The sequence below is a fragment of the Musca autumnalis genome, unplaced genomic scaffold, assembly GCF_047663935.1.
Source record: "Musca autumnalis isolate F117 unplaced genomic scaffold, ASM4766393v1 scaffold_2, whole genome shotgun sequence".
Lineage (NCBI taxonomy): Eukaryota > Metazoa > Arthropoda > Insecta > Diptera > Muscidae > Musca > Musca autumnalis.
Window position 1 is genome coordinate 102,182,190 of NW_027411755.1, and position 19,035 is coordinate 102,201,224.

Below are 19,035 nucleotides of genomic sequence, written 5' to 3' on the forward strand. Positions count from 1 at the left end.
GCTTTTCCATTATTCAAGTTTTGGGGGATATATTAGAGCAATTGAGGGGGTTGAGATAAGACTTTAAAAATTTCCTTATGTGATTGTTTGAGATGGGATATTTCTTCTCTTAGTTGAGTACACTCCTGAATGATATTTTGGTTTAATACTTCTTGTATGTGCTTGATTTGTGAATGTATGTATGCTTGTTTGACCGCATCCGTTCCTTCTGTTGGGGGTGCAACGTTCCTAATTTTTTTATTTTGCACGTCAAGGTTGTTATCTTCGTCAATATTAATTCCCAGTATTCTCGAAACATTTTCTCTTACTTCTATTGAGTGGGTTTTTGGATTATAATGATGACCAAACTTGTCAACAGTCATAGGTTGATTGTTTCCATTAAAGTTTACTTAATAGATTATGTTGCATTCTCGCAGTTCTTCGATAATCGAAACAATCTCATTAGTATGATTATTGTTTCCGGCTTGTTGTGATGCCATCAACAGCTTTAATCGTTCTACCAACTCGTTGGGATCGTCCCAGTATATATAGTTGGGTTTACTTGGACTTAGTGTCATTAAGCCTTTGCCACTGTGAGTATCCCCCATTAACTTTTTAATTATCCGCTTATATTTTTGTCCTTTGTTCCCCTTGATTCGACCATTAGGGTCATAGTTTATTTTATATACATTTGAGTCCAACAAGATTGTTTTATATATGTCGAGTTCTCTAGGATCATATTTTTTGGGGTTTTGATAAAATAAGAGTTCAAACAGTCCTGGTGTAAATGCCCAATTTTTATTTCCAATCGTAATCTTTTCATCGCTGATTTTCAGTGGTTTATCTCCAAACATCCATTCTCCATTTTCATCTTTATGCGGTCCATATACTGTATCTAGTTTTTTATTTTTCTTCAAGAGTGTTAGACTAATAGGATCGTCTTCATCATCCTCATTTTCTGAATAAAATGTGTCATCTTTTGAGGTGTTGTAAGTATCATAATTTTGTGAATAATCTCCTTTGTCATCTTTTTCCTCCAATATGCTTGGCTCTAGCTTCATCTCTGGCTTATATTTTTTAAAGGGTGTACTCGCGACAAAAGATTCTCTAAACGAATCCATATTCTCCTTCTTGGGTGTAATCATTTTGGTTGCATTCTCAGTTGAAAGATATAGTAGTTTGTTTATGGGTTCTGTTAATGGTTTAAAAGTGTTTGTCAATTCAGTAGTTTTAGCATCTTCGCCAATTTAATGCTTTGAAATTTTCTTTTCAAAACATTTTTGGACTTTACAAGTCGTTTCAACATTGCTTCCTCCATAGTTGCAGGTGTACTAATGTAAATATACTATATAACATCTTTTAAATAATATTATGGTTGAATAAATGTATGAAAGCCTTTTCGATATCTCCCAGAGTGAATTTCATCATCTTTAGAAATCGTTAGAAATCCATATTTTTCTTACCAGCATTCATGACACTTGTCTTTGAAGACATCAAAACTCATGTCACATCCACCATGATCGTTGTATATGTGTCTTAAATTCAGATCGTCTTGTTTAAACATGATTATCATTATCACGCAACAAATGCTTTGGGATACGGGTGTATGTTTGACATAAGTAAAATGAGTCAACATTCTTATGTCGTCCCATACTAAAGTAGTTTTTAATATTGTTCTATTTATCACACGCTACATCGTCAAAAATCATGATTGAGTTTGGTTTTATTTCATCTGGTTGTATAACATCATCATTATTGGTGAATGTAAGCAACCCCATCCCTTTTACAGAGGAAATCAGTTTCTTTAGGTACTCATATGTCGGTTGATATAGCGATTTTGAATAAATGTAAACATTTTCAAATTTTAATCCATTTGGGCTTTCAATCAAACTAAGCATAACATTCGTCTTTCCACAGTTTGATGGACCCACTATTAATGCTCGTATAGTATTGGGTAACAAAGTACTATGTCGAGGGGTTTTCTTTTGTATAAAGTCCCCATTTCGTACTGTAATTTTAGCTTGTTGCTCAACTAATCTCATGTTTACAACTAATGATTAGTATAAGAACACATGACTATTTATAATATATATAATCAATTTACATATATATTTTGTTTAGCACATGTGAAAAAGTATAAAATGATTGTTTACAACGCAAATCGATTTATTAGAAAGAAAGCCGTTAAAGGAGGAGGACTTGTAAATAAGTTGATAAACTCTCTTCCAGTCGAACTTCATCTACCAGGTTATCAATTTTGTGGCCCAGGTACAAAGCTAAGAAAACGTATACAAAGAGGAGATCAAGGTGTTAATCCACTGGATGCTGCTTGTAGAAAACACGATATTGCTTATTCACAGAACAAAGATATAGAACAACGACATATTGCTGATCGTGAACTAACTGAACGAGCTTGGGAACGAGTAAAATCAAAGGATAGTAGCATTGGAGAAAAAATAAACGCATATCTTGTAACTAATATAATGAAGGCAAAGACAAAGCTTGGAATGGGGATGGGTAATAAGAAACCCAAACAAATACTTGGTCAACAAATATTTAAAAATGCTATAAAGAATGCAACAGATTCCCTTAAAAGCGTTAAACCAACTGATATTAATGCTGCCATAAAAATAGCAAGGAAAGAAATACAAAAGACATTCCGAGGAAAAAAGTCAAAGGTGGTCATACCAAGAGTAATAAGGGTACCCAAAAGGGGAGGATTTCTTCCTCTCATACCTATTCTAACTGGTTTGGGAGCGTTGGGTGCATTAGCTTCGGGCAGTTCAGCGATAACCAATGCAGTTTTGAATGCTAAAAAAGCCAAACAAGAGTTGCAAGAGCAAACCAGACATAACAAAACCATAGAAGCTATAGCTATGGGTAAAGGTCTCTATCTCAAACCATACAAAAAAGGCTATGGAATTTATGTTGATGAAAATGAAACGCCAAAAAAACTAATAAAACAGCTGCCCAAAGGTCCACTTACCGATACACATATCAATACATTTGGAAAGAAATACATCCCTTACTTTAGAGGTGTTTATATGCGAGATAAATTACCTAAAAAGCCTTATCGAATCGAATGTGGTGTCGTAAATTTGGATATTGACAGTGGGCCTGGCACACATTGGGTGGCATATTATAAGAATAATAACATCATCGACTATTACGATAGTTTTGGCAATCTTCAACCTCCAGCTGAAATTCTACGTTACTTGGGATCAGATACAACATATAATTATAAACGAGATCAACGTTTCAATACATACAACTGTGGTCATCTTTGCTTAAAATTTTTGATGCAAATGAGCAAGATTTTATAAATAAAATACACCAACACCAAAATTACTCACTACAGTCTAATACAACTTATCCAAGATGTCGTATCTCATGTCATGGAAATGATAAAACCATTTTCATGAAGGAGCTATCATTTATGTGTGGAACTTCTGTTATTCCGAATCATTTTTTGTTTCGACCACCTTATAGTGCAAAGGAGCTTGATGGAGAAGCACTCAGAACAATCAACTATACCAAAACACATGTTAATGGATTAGACTGGACCGATGGAGAAATCTGCTACAATGATATCGAGGATGTTCTTTCGCCATTAAACAACTATCAATACGTTTTTGTAAATGGGAAAGAAAAGAAATGCTTTTTGGAAAACTATCTTCAAACTAATATTGTTAATTTAGAAAGTAATATGAATCTTAGAACTCGTCAACATTATTTCACCAACTGTCCAATACATATAGATTCTAAGTATAAATGTGCTGTTAATAATGTATTTAAGATATTTGTTTTCATTGGACAGAAATGGTATTATATTCGTGATATAATACAAGATGGATTGTAAAAACCAAAACATAAAATAAAGATTATAAATAAAACAACAAAGATTTGAGTGTTTTAATTTTTCTCAAATTTTATTCATAGAAGTGCAAGCAATGAATGTGAACAATAATACTAATATTGTTTAAAACTCTCTGGTGTCGCAAACATCTAGACCAATTTCAGGGAGGATATCAGCTAAAATATCTTGATTGATGATGGCAGCTGTATGACATTCGTAAATGCTCTGCAACAGGACAGTCAGCTTCTTCCCATTGATGAATAACTAATTCACAAAAATAACATCTGGTCAAATCTCCTATACCAATATAATAAAATCCAACTGCAGCCATCGTCTTTGTATCTGGATACGGTAATGGCCAACCATTGAAGGTTTTTAAACGCTCGTTCCCTATTAAGCGCAGACATCTTTCTAACTAAAGTACTATTTTCATACTGAAACCTCTATCCCCCCAAATTTAAATAAGAAGCCACAGAAACTTTAAATTTTATAAAAATTCTTTATTTTTGTTTAATACGGTGGATAATAAAATGTTGGAATTTCCAATTGTTTTAGCTCTAATTTATATACATCTGCTCCGCTGGAATCTTTCAGGATAGATTTTGTGATAGCATATCCTCCACCAGCTAATTGTTTCACATGTTCGTCTCCTAGTGAAAGAAATCTTGTTGGCAAGTAAAGAATAGAGTCATTTATCTTCAATACAATTCTCTCCCCATATTTCGTTTTGCTCTTGAATGCTCCAGTGATGATGTAATCCTTGTTGTCCTCCATATCCTTCAAAGGAATTATTGATTTGATGTTGAAGGAATTGAAGAAAGTAATTAAATCTCCGCTCGCCATGTCTTCACTTGTACTTTAACTTTTATACTGTGAATCTTATTTTCAAAATTTTTGCTTTTTATACGAAAACTGTAGTATGATAAAACATGAATTTCAAATATTGTGAAATTAATTGGGCATACATATGTTAAGTTATGAACATGAATGAACATGCTCACAGAGAGACTGGCGGACGGACGGAAAATCCACTTTGATTACGATCATGTTTCGGCATGCTTACGGACAGACATATATTGAAATGTATTTTGTTTACATTAGCGATCAAATGTGGTTCTCTCTCAACTTCTCGGTCTGGCTCCTTCCAACACATATACAGGTTAAATGTGTTTCTCTCCCGAAATCAAGGTCTGGCTTCCTCCCACACATATACAGGTTAAATGTGGTTCTCTCCCGAAAACAAGGTCTAGCTCCCTTCCACACATATACAGGTTAAATGTGGTTCACTAGATATACTCCACTCAATCATTTGTTTAATTCCAACTGACTCGCACAGTGGTTCAAATCGACAAAAATTGCATCTTTTGGCTGGTCTTTATCCTAACTATCTGGAGATACATACATGTAAATGGGTAAATGTATAACCGTCTATTAGTTTACTCTCTCTCTCTCTTATTTTAGTTTTCACATATGTTCTCTAATGCCATACATTTGTTTGAATAAAACTCTCTCGCACAATAGGTCTGTTCGGGTAAGAATTGCTTCTTAGGGCTGGTCTTTATCGTAACTCTCACATTGGGGACCCCATATTTCATGATTCAACGTAATATTTTTTAATTTAAGCGGTAAATGTGGCAACCCTAATATTTTTGGAGGTAATATTTTTGAGACACCCTAATATTTTGTATATATTTAAGCAATGCTTACATTTAAGATCTCTCCAAATACTCTCTCGATCTAGTGATCTCTCTCTCTTGTTCTCTCTCACACACACACTCTCTCTCACACACACACACACACTCTCTCTCACACAAACACACACACTCTCTCTCTCTCACACACACACACTCTCACACACACACACAGCCTGCACAGTGGCGCTTTTGTGGTCCAGAACCGCCATTACCCCTCTACTAAAACACGATGTGAAAGTATTTTTTCTCATCGCAGTGGACTGTATTTTTATTGATTTAACGTTCGTGAAACGGTATTACCTTTGTACAAAGGGTTTGACGAGTAGGACGTGATCCTATCGTTGGTGTTAGTTTTAATAACTCTAGCGTAGATACTGAGAGGCGGGCTTTTCTCAAACGTCACTCATTAGATTCTGCCATTACCTTTCATTTTATGTACGAAGTACATAGTCGTATTTTAAGGTAGTAGACAGACTCTAATGAGGAGAAAAAGCATCCTTGAAACAAATTTAAAAATTAAAATGTTCAGTGTGAGTGAGTAAAGAGAGTAACTTATCTGTTTGCCTATAGTTCGCACAAACAGTTATGAGCAGATACCTGTGGTGATACAACAAGTACTTATTGTATGCTATGTATAAGAAAGAGGATTTGGCATTAAAACTGCTAACATACATATTTGTTGTTTTTATGTGGAATATGTTAATTTTACTAGAAATAAAGCGTGTATTATTCAAACGTTTTTTTATTATTTTATTTATTAATAGTTTAACAATTCACACAAGTAAAACTAAAAAATAATTCAGTCTTTTGAAGATAACATAAAAAGCATTTTAAATGCATTTTTTTGGATGAAACAAATAAACACAATAATTCATATTATTATAAGTAAAAGTTTGATTTAAAACTATAAACGAGATAATTGTGAATAGTTACAGTTTTTATTATTTATTAATAGTAGTTTTAGTGTAATAATGTACATACATACACAAATCAATTCAGCCTTATATTATAGTATTTTAGATTTATGAAATCCACTCGATTTCAAATGTCAATTCCATAGCATATACGTTAAATTAAATCCATTGGATTTATAACGAGAATTATTTTGGTCTATACGCTATGGAATTGACATTTGAAATCAAGTGCATTTCGTGAATCTAAACGTACTATTATGAAGTCAAAACATAACAAGCAATTTAAAGTCGATCATTGAATGAAAAAAAAAACACAATAATTCATGTTATTATCATTATTAAATCAAAATTTTGATTTGATGCTAGGAATGGGAAAAATAATACTTGGAGTAAACTTGTAACAAACAAATTGACTCTCAAACCTTGATTGACAAACAAAAAACGGATTTAGTTTATTATAAAAATTTTGATTTGTACATAGAAATAAAAAAATAAATAGTATGTGGCAAAAAATACATTAAATTAGTCTTTAGAGTTTACGTTTATAAATAAAATTTCATTAAATGATTTTCCATTGTTTCCTAGTGTGGATCTTTTATCTGTGATTAGAGCCCTAGCAGTGGAAAAAATCCTCTCGGAGGGAGCACTAGAAGCTGGTATAGCTAAAATTCGGCAGCTTAGCATATATAATAGTGGGCACCGACGTAGCCCCCGAAATGATTTTCGTTCCCATAGGATACTAGCTTATGTTACACATTTTTTTAATTTTTGAGTAAAATTTTAAACTATTTTAAATTTTTCAAGAAATATGTAAAGTATTTGGAGGAAGTATTACAGTGAATTATTTAACTACATTTGGTATACTTATTGTCCAACATATTTGAAAGTATAAAAATAATGAACACTATACTTTTTGGGCAATTTTCTGCAGAGTTGTTGTTAAGTTTTAAGGTGTTGTTTAAGCGTTTAATCGTAATTTTAGGCTGACTGTAAGTGTTTTTGAATTCAGAACAATACGTTTTTTTGTATTTATTTTTAGCATATTACGTCCAATACTTTGGCTTATAAACAACATCTAGAAAAAACATTCTTGCGATCTTTTGTCGTCGAAACTTTTGATAAGAGCAATAAGTATATAGTCTCTGTTTACGCCGGATTTCTCCAATTGGCAACCCTATTTATATTTTTCATGGTTCCGAAATATTCGCATTCGGCATCCCTAGTTCTTCTCAGAATTGTACCTGTATGCTCTCATTTTCTCTCTCTCTCTCTCTCTCTCTCTGAACTTTCTTATTAAACTTACATTGTAATTTTCTTCATAATAAAACACTTGTTAACTGAGCATCAACCAGTACTGTTGTCCTTGGTAAGCGGTCGTTCCTGTTTCACACATTCAATAAAGAAGACCATTATTGTTCTTATTTCAAAATTCTAAACATTGCATTTTCTTTTCCTTTTTTCCATTTCCATATTTCCTTGTGGATGAATCTTGAGGAAAATATTTCTATTACTGAAATATTTTCGAGGCTCACGGCAAGAACCCAACCGCCCTTCATTCTGTGAGAACACCCACAATTGGCGTTTTCATTTTGGTCCTAATCGAGCCGGATTGCGAGTTTTTGTTGCTGAGATTTCATCAAGTTCATCTTTTCATTCTATCGTCATCATTCCATTCTACATTTCTTCGATAAAAAGGTAAGTTTGTGCTTTGTATATTCGATTCCCTAAAGTGAAACAATAGTGCATACAAGAAGTAATTTTCAAGTCCAAAGTTCAAGTGCGTTTTGCCGTCGGCAATTTGATTTTTCAATTTTATTTCGCGCACAGTGTTCTGAAATCTCTTTCCAATTTTCTCCAAGAAGTTCAATTTATTCCATGCAATTAAATTCGAACATTTAATTATTCATTCAATTCCCAATTAATTTGTTCATTTTAATTGGTTCGAAAATTATTATTTTTTCCTATTGAAATAATAATTTTATTAAATTCAATTCTCCTATTTCAATTTTATTTCATTATTTTTCATCCATCGATTCATTTTTTGACTCGAGACAGTGTGCTGTCTGCATAACATTTCTTCTTTCCACTTTGCCGCGAGAATATTCCTATTCATTTCTATTGGTTTGTGTGTTTGTTCATATTATCCAGCATCATTCTATTCCACTGCAGTTGTTGTTGTTGCTCTTAGAGAAATGTCCACTGCTGACCAGTCTCTCCAACAACATAACTGCTGATCCACATATAGACACACACATATTGTTTCTTGTTGACCGCTATTGAGTGGTTTGTCCGTTTAGCCAACACAGTGTTTGTTGGTGGTTTCACTCAACAGTGATCGATCTCTTCGTTGATCTTCTCTTCGTTTATACGTGCACCCTACAGCAAGCCCGTTTATATGGTCGGTCTGCAACTTGTGTGTGACACATAATATTTTTATATATTATCGTGTATATAGAGGTGAGGTGTTTAGCTACATCATTCTTGCCGACATATAGTTATCCATATTGCCGCTAGAGGGTGCTGTTTATATACGAAAATACCTGGAAAACATTAGTTTTTTCATAATTCTTCCTGATTTGTTCGTGATCTTCGAAATTATTTCTGTTCTATTGGGCGATTATCCAAGTCCACACCACGTCGCCACCTTTAATTTCGTTTTCCGCCGATAGGTGGCGCCCCACAAATAACAGAATACATCCAAAGAACGCATTTTCCATTATATGTTCCAATTTTTCGGGAATTTTGCTAATTCTTTCGAAATTTCTACCTAACTGTCGACTAGATTTGCTTTTCCGGAGACATAGTGTCGTATACCACCGCTAGAGGTCGCCTTAAGTTTTATTAAAATAAGCGAAAAATCTTTATTTCTAATTATTTTCCAAACTTTTGGGGATTTTCCCTATTTTATTGGAATAACTTTCAACATTTCTATTTATTCTCGCTGTTCCTTACCTCTAGTTATCCATTCTTCCTCTAGGTGACGCTACATTAACAGAAACCTAACTGGAAAACCTTAATTTGTCAAACGGTTTGTGATTTGTTCCTACTTTTTTCGCAACAACTTACATATTTCCAATTTCTTCCGGCTACTGTAAATCTATATTGCACCCAACTTCCGCTAGGGGTTGCTTTATAATAAGAAAGTAGCTTAAAAACTTTAACTTTTCCATTACTGAACAAATTTATTCAGGTTCTTCGATCAGTTTCTGAATTCTTTTCTTACGTTTGTGATTTCCTTCACGCGTCCTTTCATATAAGTAAATACGTCATTTCTGCAATACTTGCCGATATATACTTGCATTTTTCCTATTTTCTGGGAAGCTAATCGGGAAAGATTTGCCAAGTCTTTCCGAAGCGCTTATTTCTCCAATTTCCTGTTATCTATTTCTTTTCGAAGCATCCATTAGACAGCGAGAATTTTACTTTTTCTCGTTTGCTTTTCCACACACATATTATATCGACATCGTTTCATTAAGCTTACTTCTATTTACTTCCTACGATACGATTTCAAGTGTTTTCAGTCTAATTCCTAATCCATCCTAAGCGTTCGTGTTTCGTTTATTTCTTCTCGTGATCGATTCCTTAACATTCACAAAATGGCGTATACATTTGCGAGTTCACTCAGTCGCCTTGAACAATTCAGTTCTGGCATGACTAGTGGCACTATTCCAATCAATACAATACAGCTGGTTAAAATTCATATAAGCGAGATAGATATCACATGGTCTGAAGTAAAATCCGCTTATAATCGTTGTATTCAAGAGTATACCAGTACGAACTCCGATCTTTCTCTGAATGTGCCTAGACTTCAAGAGAAATTCCGGAATGCCGCAATCATTTACTCCACATGTTTGGCGAAATTGAAACGAGTAATGATCCAATTCGAGAATCCAGACATATCATCTGCTTATATACCCAGAAGAAGCTACTCCTTGCGCTTCAAAGGTTTCAATTCCTACTAAGAGCACAAGTTCTACTCAAAAATGCCGACTATGTTTATCATCTGTGCACTCAATCCGAAAGTGTCCTTCCTTCATTTCTATGGATCCACAGCAGCGTTCAGCAAAGATCAAACAATTCAGTCTTTGTCGCAATTGTTTCTCCAAAACGCATCGAGTGAAAAATTGTCCATCAATAAATACGTGTGTCCATTGTAAAAAACGACACAATTCTATGCTCCATTGTGATTCCGATGATAGCACATATTCATCAAATCAGTCCCCTAGCGACAGTTCCAATCCTGGTTTGAATGTTGAATCCAATCCAAATTATGACTCTTCTATACAGTCCACTTGTTCCACTGCAGGCATTCAACCTTGGTCTCCAAATTCCAAATGTGGTCTGTTAGGTCCTGATTTGGTGAATAATTTTCCTTGCGGTGTTACTTTTCCTGTTCCTACATCTACTTCTTCCTATCCAAAGGAGCCCTTCACTTCCGAGAGGTCTTCTGCTACATCCAATCTTCCATTACACAATGAGTTTCCTTCCAGTGTTACTCATCCAGTTCCTGTACTACGTTATTCCGATTCCGAGGAGCCCTCCACTTCCGAGAGGTCTTTTTGTTCATCCATTGTTGCATTCCAGGATGAGTCTCCTTCCGATGTTACTCATCTAGTTCCTTTACTCCATGCTTACAATATCGAGAAGTCCTCCATTCCCGAGGGGTTTCCTAATGCATCCATTATTCCGTTCCAGAACATGAATTCTTCTGGCTTAATGGAGTATGATAAATCCATTTCAAAATACATTGGTTCACAAGACGAAATTCCATTCCATGGGTATTCAAAATCCTTTTCCGAAGATAAGGTTCATATTCCGCACTATACGGAATATGATAAACTTATTCCAGAACTTATTCAGTTGACAGAGACATTTCTAACTAAGTCTCCGTGCTTCAATAAAGGTCACTCCGTGCTGACAGTCGCCACTAATGCGAATATTCTACCAAATACATTCCGACTGGTTCCCAATTTGTATTTGTTCCATTTCTGCAATCAGACTCCAAATTTAAGTCCATTGTGGGATTCAATATTTCCAAACTCTCCTCCAAAATTGAGATTCATCCGGAAAAAATCCATTATCCTCATACCCAAATTTCGTCACTCCAATCATACTCCATCCTAGATAATTCAATATGGCAACCACCCAGGTGACGCAATCCAATTCCAGTTACAAACCACCACATTGTTTGTCGTTTGTAACCCGTACTTGGCTTTTCGCATGATCTTTAAATTATCTGGTAATATTCCATTCCAATATCCTGGTGCAAGCAAGATTCTGCGTGAAGTACTTTGTAGCACATATTCGGATGAAGCTGCAACTCAATTCGAATCATGTACCAGTCCTGTTTTACCATCAGCTTTACGGGTACATCATCTGACTCCAGATTGGATCAGGATTCATAACCATAGCAGTTATTCTCCATTCATGGATGTACATCTTCCCGGCTTTAGTCAAGTTCCGAACACGACGATCTTTTTTATGTTCTATATGCGAAAAGCTAAGCGTACGTCCGTAGCCACTCTCCTGGGTTATTCCAAAGAAAGTGTTGCTCCAGTGGAAACACTGTCCGTTCCGAAAATCATCCATGCATTAATTCCAACCGAATGCAATTTCCATTCTTCCTCTTTGGTGTATTATATCCGAAGTACAACTAAAACATTACCTTTCCAAGAGGAATTTTCCATATTTTTGAACTATTTCCGGAGTACAATTCCAAAATTATATTCCCAGTTTCCATTTTCTATACTTTTGTACTCATTCAGTGGTACAAATTCTGCATTTCCGTATTGTTGTACTGTTTAAAAAGTACAAATTCAAGTTTCCAACGAGGATTTCCTAAGCTGTTGTACTCTTTCCGAAGTACAAATTCAGGATCTTGTTCCAAATTCAGTTCTGTTCATCCAATTATTTGTAAGCACTATTGTCTTTTCCTCCCTACAAAGCACAAACTTCACTTCCAGCTACAAACATATTCTATATTCCGAAGAAGAGCTACCAATCGATGCTGCAAAGGATCTATTCCAGCTGGAATCACCATGGCAGAGCATTCTACTTTAAGTTCTTTAGTTTTAAGTTCAATTTTTTAATTCATTTTGATTTTTATAATTGTTTTCATTTATATTACACAATGAGAGAGTACACGGTACAGTCGAGTCATGCTTTATTGCAGTGATACTGCAAGGGGCCCGGAATGTTTACGCCGGATTTCTCCAATTGGCAACCCTATTTATATTTTTCATGGTTCCGAAATATTCGCATTCGGCATCCCTAGTTCTTCTCAGAATTGTACCTGTATGCTCTCATTTGTTCTCTCTCTCTCTCTCTCTGAACTTTCTTATTAAACTTACATTGTAATTTTCTTCATAATAAAACACTTGTTAACTGAGCATCAACCAGTACTGTTGTCCTTGGTAAGCGGTCGTTCCTGTTTCACACATTCAATAAAGAAGACCATTATTGTTCTTATTTCAAAATTCTAAACATTGCATTTTCTTTTTCTTTTTTCCATATTTCCTTGTGGATGAATCTTGAGGAAAATATTTCCATTACTGAAATATTTTCGAGGCAAGAACCCAACCGCCCTTCATTCTGTGAGAACACCCACAATTGGCGTTTTCAGTCTCTAACACCTTTTTGTAATAAACTATTTTGATCATCATAACAATTACAAATTCTTTGAAATTTGCAACAAATAAAACTATATCAACCATTTTTTATGATATAATTTCTAATCCACCGCAGTGTCGTCCGTTAAGATTATTTGAAACTCGTCTCTTCCTACAAATTAGTAAATGTCTATTGTACAAAAAAGGATTTTTCTGTTCGATCTTTCGAATGTTAACAAAATCAAGATTATTGAGATTGAGGTCAATGTTTATATTTTATTTATTGCATATTATTTCAAATATTTCAAAATTACATTGAATTTCATCTTCAGGGATTTTTCTGTCGATTACTCTTTGAATTGTATTTTGGGAATTTTTTTTCAATGTATGCACATTTTTAAAATTGTTCCTTTTTCCTTCTTCGGCAAATGACTTTATAACGACAAACGAAATCAAATAAAAAATTATCGGAAACAGATTCAGATTCGTCGAAATCTCAACAAGTATCAGTCAGCTTTGCGGATAGGAATATACCCTGAGCCTGTGTGAACTGAAACTTTAATCTATGGACAGATCGAATATCGGCTACACAACCAAAATCCTTTAACCCAAAGCTATGTATTAGGTGAATGAAAGACTTGCTGCAATTCGAATAAAAGCTAAATTCTTCAACATCAGCTTTATTTGCGCTCATGCTCCCACTGAAGAAAAGGACGAACAGACCAACGATATATTTTACGAGCGCTTAGAAGAAACTTATGACCGTTGCCCTGCCCATGACATTAAAATCATTCTAGGCGATTTTAATGCCAAAATTGGAAAGGAGAATATCTTTGGCCCAACAGTCGGGAAATTCAGTCTCCACAGTGAAATATCTGACAATGGTATGAGGCTGATAGACTTTGCAGCTGCAAAAAACATGGTAGTTAGCAGTACCAGATTTAATCATCTCGATATTCATAAGGGCACCTGGCTGTCTCCAGATCAAAGAACAAGTAATCAAATTGATCATGTTGTGATAGATGGAAGACATTCATCCAGCGTGTTGGATGTACGATCGTTCCGAGGCGCAAACATTGATTCGGACCACTACCTAGTTGCAGCAAAGGTACGTACCCGTCTAAACGTTGCAAATAAAGCACGAACAGACTCAGCGCGGAAGTTGGACGTCGATAGGCTGCAAACACAACAGATAGCCACAGCATATTCCACTCAACTAGCCCAATTGCTTAACGCGAGCACTCCTTGTCCCGATAACATAACAACACAATGGCAACATATTGCCCACTCCATGCAAACAGCCGCAAAATCCATACTTGGATTCCAGAGACCTCCACAAAGGAATTCATGGTATGACCAGGAGTGTCGTGCTGCTACCGAAGAGAAAACTGCGGCATATAGAGCTACTTTGCAATCAGTAGCAACGCGCAGCGCGCGAGAGAGATATCAGGAAAAAAGGAGAGAAGAGAAACGTCTTTTCCGCAAGAAAAAGAGAGAAATGGAAAAGCGGGAGTGTGAAAAAATCGAGATGTACAGGAGCCAGAATGAAGTCCGAAAATTCTACCAAAGAGTGAAACATCAAATAGATAGCTTTGGTACAGGCACATCCTCCTGTAGAGACCAGCAAGGTAATCTGGTAACAGATACAGATAGCGTGCTCAGGATATGGAAGGAACATTTCTCCAATCTGCTGATATCCAATAGTAGCGAAGACGATGATACCACAGATCCAATCCCAGAAGATGGTATAGAATGTATACCGCCCGGCCAAGATGAGGTAAAAACAGCAATCAACCGGCTGAAGAATAATAAAGCAGCAGGAGCCGATGGCTTACCAGCCGAGCTGTTTAAAACCGGAGGCGACACGCTGATAAGGTGTATGCATCAGCTAGTTAGCACCATCTGGCAGGAAGAACGCGTACCCGACGATTGGAACCTGAGCATCATATGTCCCGTCCACAAGAAAGGAGATAAGACTGTATGCTCAAACTATAGGGGCATAAGTCTTCTCGCTATTGCCTATAAGATAGTGTCACGGATATTGTGCGAACGACTAAAGCCAATGGTCAACGAAATAATTGGACCATACCAATGTGGCTTTAGACCTGGCAAGTCCACCATTGACCAGATATTTACCCTGCGGCAAATCCTAGAGAAGACCCAAGAGATGCAGATCGACATATTTCACCTTTTTGTCGATTATAAAGCAGCATTCGACAGTCCCCTCCGATCAAAGGTTTTCGATGCAATGTCTGAATTTGGTATCCCCGCAAAGCTCATTCGGCTTTGTAAGATGACTGTAACTGATACTAGGTCCTCAGTTAAAATTGGAAAGAACCTCTCCGAAGAATTTTGTACCAAAAGAGGTTTCAGACAAGGAGACAGCCTTTCGTGTGACCTTTTCAACATTTTGCTGGAAAAGGTAATACGAGATGCAAATGTCAAAAGAAATGGCACAATTTACACCAATAGCCACATGTTACTTGGCTATGCTGATGACATAGACATCATGGGATGATCAGTAAAGGAAGTAACTGATACCTTTAGGAAGGTCGAAGCAGAATCTGCGAAAGTGGGTCTGGCGGTAAACGGCGAAAAGACCAAATTGATGGTGTCGACGCGCAAAGAGTCCATAGAGCTCGGACCAACTGTGGAAGTTGGTACCTACAATTTTGAGGTAGTTAAAGACTTTGTCTACATCGGCACTGCCATAAACACAACAAAGAACATCAGTTGTGAAATAAGAAGAAGAATTATATTGGCCAACAGATGCTACTATGGTCTAAGTAAGCAATTTAAAAACAAAGCCACATCTCGTCAAACAAAAATAACACTATACAAAACGCTGATACTACCCGTGCTTATGTGTGGCTCCGAAGCGTAGGTACTTGCGCAAGCAGATAAGGCAGTGCTTGGTGTGTTTGAGAGGAAAATTCTTCGAAAGATCTACGGGCCGATTTGCGTTGACGGTGAATATCGACGTCGTATGAACCACGAGCTATATAAGCTATACAAATACATGAATATAGTTAAACGTATCGAGATGCAACGATTGCGTTGGCTAGGCCATATCATGAGAATGAGCGATGATGAACCCGCTAAAAAGGCGTATGAATACATGCCACATGGCGGTGCACGCAGAATCGGCAGGCCTAAGCTTCGATGGAGCAAACAAGTGGATAAAGAAATGGAAAGGCGCGGTATTCCAAAAAGTCAAGCGAAAAACAGAGAGGAATGGAGATCTTTTTTTAGTTCGGTCTATGGAACAAATGTTCTGTAATGGGCCAACTAAGTAAGTAAGGAAGCATGTATTAGGAGATTTTCAGAATTGTGTAGCCGTTTTCGGACGTATGAACTCACCAACAAAATATGGATTTTATCAGTGATCACAAATGTTACGGAGGAGGTAACTGAGGAAATGAACCGGACCGACATAGTTCATTTTGGGAGTCATTCCTTTTAAAAGATATTGCGCCCACAACGCATTTCAGTGCGTCACAGTATAATTTTCAGATTTTTCAAGAAAAAATATACACACACAAAGAATACCGACCTTAAACTGCATTAAACAACTATATTGAAGGTGTGTTGGGATGTACCCATTTTCGAGCTAAAACTAAGTTTAGACAAAATATTACTAATGGCTATATTACACCATATGCTTTTCCACATGTATGACATCAGCTGGTCTGTATATTAGTATACCCAAAGTGACTACATACATGTGAAAAAGCATAAGGTGTAATATAGCCATAAAACCAAAGTTTGCAACATATCTGTTGCTCCGTTCAAGAAAAATCGCACATGCTACAATTCATGAATTTTGGGGGAAAATAACAGAAGGAGTAGACCGAAAATCAACATCTACGAACTTTATATAAGGCTCGCAGAAATATTGCTATAAACAATGTTCGGAACAACGCAGTATCCGGTTCGAAAGTTGTCGTGCGCACCAGCCACTACACATGATGGTCCCAGGTGTTCCTTACAGCTTTCGGGCCATTTTCTCTAGAAGTATGGGCATGTCCCTGAAAAAACTTGTAGTAATAGGCGCCCCGAGAACAATTGTTGGAAAAAAGCAAACCGTTTCCAGAGAGGTCTTTATAATTAATTTATATAATAATTTATTTTTTTTTTCATATTTTTAGTTATAGCTAAATTATTAGCATGGGTGCCACCGTGGGTGCCCGCCTTGCACGCTAAAGGTCGTGGGTTCGATTCCCAGGGCAGACAACATCAAATTTTCAACGGTGGCAAAATACCCCTGAGTGATGTTGGCGACATTTCTGAGTATTTCAGCCTCCTAGGACACGCCTTTCGGACTCGGCAATAAACAGCAGTTCCCATATCATTGAGCTAATATGAATGGGGGTGCACTCATTGATATGAGAGAAGTCTCCCTTGTCCCATCTGGGATGTTTATAAATTATTAGCATAAAGGAAGTGAAACCATGAATACTGAGGTCTTAAGCTTACACAGGTATATTTACTAATTATCTAGAGAGGTCTTAAACTGTACTTCTCTGAAAATACTCTGTGATAGGTTATCGAAAGAGTGGATCGAATCGGTTGATCTGTTCGAGAATTATCGTGTTCTCCAGGCAGAAAACTCGACGAACGAACATAGCTAAGTCTACTCCAAATTTTCTGAAACAGATTTCTTCCAAACACACTTTGGCCCTAAAACCATTACTTCGATGAGACACATTTTGACTAAAGGCTGAGAGTATAAAAAATGTAGATTGGGAAAAATTGTGTTCATGGAGTTTTGCTAAAAATCTGGGCGCCAGAATTTCATTTTAAAATTATTCAAGACTGACAAGACAAGAGTTTTCTTGTTTTCTGATCAATTTATGAGAAAATCCACGATAGGAAACAAGAATTTCTATAAGAGAAGATCGATGATTGGACGCCAAAATAGTCTATTGACAGATGTACGATTGGGCGACAGAATTTGTCATTACATACCCACGATTGGGTGCTAGAATTTCATCATGGATAGACTCGCTATTGCTCAGCATTAGTTCTCTATCAAGAAAACCGCTATCGGCCTTCAGAATTTCTTTGTGATAAGATCTACGATTGGATACCAAAATATCTTTAGGGAATAACTTCAATGACAGTAACAGTAACAACGATTGCACACCTGACTTTCCGAAATTGAAAAACTGACCATATTCTGACACCGCAGCGTGATAAAAGACAAAAAAAAAACACGTGTCTCGGAATTTTTTCCTTTATTTATATAACTCCTAAATCTACCAGCAAATATAAAAAATACTAGTGGATAACGCCATGATATCCGAACGTTCCCTTTGCATAAATCAATTCTCTACTAATCCCATTTTCCTTCCATAAATTGCTCAATAAAATTGGAGTGGAAAATTGAAGCCATGATTTTGAACTTTTGCTAAGTAGGAAACAAAGGAAAGGTTAAGATATTTCTAAGGTTTTCCGATTGTATACTCTTTCTTTTGGTCTTGCCGAAGTGATATCACTGAATTACATAACATTCGCTGTAGTTGTGAGTTATTTGAAAAATGATACACCCAAAAGTATATGCGATTATTAATATATCTATAGTTTGAACATATATTAACTCTGATATATTGTCAAAAAAGTTCTAAAAAAGGGGAAATTGGTCAAGAGGTCTTACGTCATTTTAATTAAAAAATAGTAATGACAATTATTTCATCAGTAATATAAGGATAAAATAAGGTTTACATCATTATTAAATAAGAAATTTTCGCTAACAAGAACTTTCAAAAACCGATTTTTGAACCGGTTTTAAGTAACCGATTAAACTTATATGTATACCATTAAAAAGCTTTTAGACTTGTCAAACAAATTAAATTAATTCGCTTATGAAAACTTTGCTTTTGCAGTTCTAGAACAAAAAAACCGTTTTCTTAAACCGTTTTAAGGAAAAATATCAGTACGCGCAAATATGGAGATCAAAGGCTGGGGGGTGAAAAATTCTTTTT